The 3,775-nt window shown below is 37.2% G+C and overlaps 1 protein-coding gene across 1 annotated transcript in view; it reads left to right on the top strand.

Annotated features, from left to right (window-relative positions):
* The window catches only part of CBG15826, a gene marked incomplete at both ends in the record, with an annotated part of 11,150 nt that overhangs the window by 4,402 nt on the left and 2,973 nt on the right, over window positions 1–3,775 (top strand). The window lies entirely within an intron of this gene.

The raw sequence follows: 3,775 nt of genomic DNA, 5'->3' as shown, positions 1-3,775 counted from the left end.
CCTCCCTCCTCCGCCCACTGTCTCGCACGGAGTTTAAAGGTCTGTAACTCAGCTGAAAGTAGTGCTAGAAAACTGAAAATTTGTGAAGACACCCATCTAAATTTGCATTTTCAGAAAACTTGAAAAAATAACACAACCAATTTTTCGAAACTGAAATTCTGGGGAGCATAGATTGTGCCCAAAGTTTTGACATAAAAATTCGAGGAAAAAACTTTTTTTCATCAAAAAACTGTGTAGTCTATTGCAATTCTTTGGTCGGAGATACAAGAAACGGAGACCTTATCTCAAAAAATCTTTTTCCGTGAGAATGTGTGCTTTCCTATTCTTTAGTCTTCAGATTAAAATCTAAATTATATGCACGCAGGGAGAGTGCGAAATAATACCAAAACAGGGGGACAAGAGGACCAAAAAGTTGGAGTTTCCCTGTTTTTTGTTTGTCATATTTTTTCCCATATTCAATAAGGCATCCCTGCAAAATTACATCGTTTTATCTCTATTTTCAGCCGAGTTACAGCCATTTGAAGTGTGCAGCGAGAGAGCAGAAGGAAGGGAGAGGGCGCAGGCAGTTAGAGTGTCTGCGCCCTTCTTGCCTCCCACAGTGTCTCGCCACCAAAACTTCAAATTGACGTATCTCGGCTCCCAGAGCAGCTAGAAACTTGGTTGTTTCACAAAAATGTAAAGAAAAAGTTATATTTGCAGGGTTTAAAAATTTCGAAAGTGAAGTTTCCTATTTTCAAACAGAAAATTAGGATTTTCAGTACTTCTTTTTGGCACCTAACAATAAGACGTCACTTTTCACAGTATAATTCTTATCTGAAATGAAATCTATGCCACGGAATGTCTCATAGATGTCCCAGGTACATACAGATGTCTATCTGACTCATCTTCCGAGGTTTCAACGAAAAAAAAACTCAAATTGATAAAAATCACAAATATGACCAAAACAGAAGCATGTATATCTCAAAAAAATCTTGTATCGGGAGGCACTACACATGGATTAAAATCTAAATTATATGCACGTAGGGATTGCGAAATAATACCAAAAACAGGGGACTAGAGGGACCCAAAAACTGAAATTTTGATGTTTTTTGATTACTGTATTTTTCGCCATATTTTAAAATGTATCCCCACGAAGTTTCAGCGTTTTATCTCTATTTTGAGCTGAGTTACAGCTAATTGAAAACCGCGCGCAATAGTGTGGGGAATGCGGAGGGCGCCGACAGCTAGAGTGTCTGCGCCCTCCTCCCCTCCCACAGTGTCTCGCCTCCAAAACTTCAAATTAATGTAACTTGGCTCCCAGAGCAGCTAGAAACTTGCTTTTTTTACAGAAATGTAAAGAAAAAGCTCTGTTTTTTTAGATTTCCTTGTATTATTTATCATATTCTTCTTTTTTGATTCCAACACAAGAGGATTTTGCTGTCCTGAGTGCATACAGATGTCTATCTAACTGCCGTTTCGATGTTTCAATCATAAAAAACTCAAATTGATTTGAATCACAGATTCCCGACACAAATTTTTTTGGGATGTACATGCTTCTGTTTTGGTCATTTTTGTGATTCATATCAATTTGAGTTTTTATGGTTGAAACTTCGAAACGGACAAACGGAATGTCATCTGTATGTACTCAGGACAGCGAAAACGAGGAAGTCAAATTTTTTGTGACATTCCGAGGGCATAGATTGCATTTAGATAAGAAATAGACTGTGAAAAGTGAAGTTTTAAAAGTACCAAAAACATATTTTTGGCTTCATAATCTAAAAATAGAATTTTCTCTTCACATTTCTGTAAAACAACCAAATTTCTAGCTGCTCTGGGAGCCGAGATACATCAATTTGAAGTTTTGGAGGCGAGAGACTGTGGGAGGGAAGGAGGGCGCAGGCACTCTAACTGTCTGCACTCTCCCCCTTCCCTCTGCTCTCTCGCTGCACACTTCAAATGACTGTAACTCAGCTGAAAATAGTGATGGAAAGCTGAAATTTCGTAGAGATACATTTTGAAATATGGCGAAAATTATAATAAACAAACAACGAAAAAATTTCAATTTTCGGGCCCCATTGTCCCCCTGTTTTGGTACTATTTCGCACTCATTCTACGTGCATATAATTTAGATTTTAACCTGAAGACTAAAGAATAGGAAAGAAAATTCTCACGGAAAACGATTTTTTGAGATAAGGTCTCCGTTTCTTGTATCTCCGACCAAAGAATTGCAATAGACTACACAGTTTTCATCCGGCAAAATTTCAATGTCAAAACTTTGTAACATTTTGAAACCTGTACCCTCAAAAAACGTTTTTAATTTTCTAATTTTCCGAAACCGCATATTCTACTTGGTGTACTCTCAAATTTTCAGCTTTCTAGCACGATTTTCAGCCGAGTTACAGCACTTTGAACTTATCGCCAATGAGCATGGGGAATGTGGAGGACGCAGACAGCTAGAGGTGTCTGATTGTCTGCGCCATCCTTCCCTCTCACAGTCTCTCGCCTCCAAAACTTCAAATTGATGTATCTCGGCTCCCAGAGCAACTAGAAATTTGGTTTTTTGATAGATATGTGGGAAAATGTGTCTAATTTTGAAATTTTTCTGATTTTTCACTTTTTTCAAAATACGAAAATTTCGTATCCCGAATTCCAGAATACAGCTTAAGGTTTTATGGAGTGACATTTTCAGACAATCGTTTCTAGCTGGAAATATGTTACAGTAATCCCCAAAACACAATTTTTCAGTGTGACTCTTTTCCTATCAAGTTCGCGAATGTTCGAATCAGATTCAGTTTTTGCTTGAAACACGAAAACCGGGTCATTCAATCAAACTATGTGTGTTTTCTTATTTTGGATTACTGTAGATAGAAATCTCTACGTACCCTGGACTCGGAGATTCAACATTTCTTTCGTTGAATTTCACAGATTTCGAAATTAGATAAATTGAGAAACTGGTTGTAAATGATCTGAATACTTTGAACTGAATTACAGAAAAGCAGAAAATTCAATTTTTGAATAAGAGAATTATGGAAACATTTTCCTATATTTCTGTGAAAAAATCAAGTTTCTAGCTGCTCTGGGAGCCGAGATACGTTAAATTGAAGTTTTGGAGGCGAGAGAGTGAGGAGGGCGCAGACAGTCAGACATCTCTAACTGTCTGCGTCTTCTTTCTTCCCCATGCTATCTTGCATAAAACTTCGAGGATTTGTAACTCGGCTCAAAATAGAGCTAGAAAGCTGAAATTTTCAAAATCTGTACTTTGATATGTGACAAAAATAATGGTTCAAGATTTTCTAAAAAACAATTTCCCCAAATCAGTGACTAGTATTATATGAAAGATCACTTTTTCGGGTCTAAACTAAACACCATTTTCGTATCTTTCGGAAAAATCTCCGCCGTCGTGTTTCTTCGGATTTCCACCGATACCATCTTATTTTCCTTTTAGAGAAAATGAGACTTTGAATTTTCCAATTCTACGTCCGGTAATCCACCAAAACGTAGATAACAAGCGAGTCCCGAAACTACGAAAATAAGTTGTGTCTAGATCTTTTGATCTTTGGTATTTAAAATAGTGAAAATTGAAAAAAATTACCCTTAAAGGGGGACTCCGACCAGAAATTTTTATTGCATTAAAATGTGTTAACATTTATCTATTTTTCAAATATTATTGCGAAAAAATTCAAAAGAAATCCGAAATCCTCGAAAAAAGCCGTTGAAAAGGAAGAAAATTCAAAAAAAGGTGCCGCAGGGGGACGAGGATTTTCAGTGAGAAACCTAGGCCACGGCAGCGGGCGCC

This window comes from Caenorhabditis briggsae (genome assembly GCF_000004555.2).
Source record: "Caenorhabditis briggsae complete genome, chrI, whole genome shotgun sequence".
Classification (NCBI taxonomy): Eukaryota; Metazoa; Nematoda; class Chromadorea; order Rhabditida; family Rhabditidae; genus Caenorhabditis; species Caenorhabditis briggsae.
The sequence above is the reverse complement of the archived record's forward strand: the minus strand, read 5'-3'. Positions and strand labels throughout refer to the sequence as shown.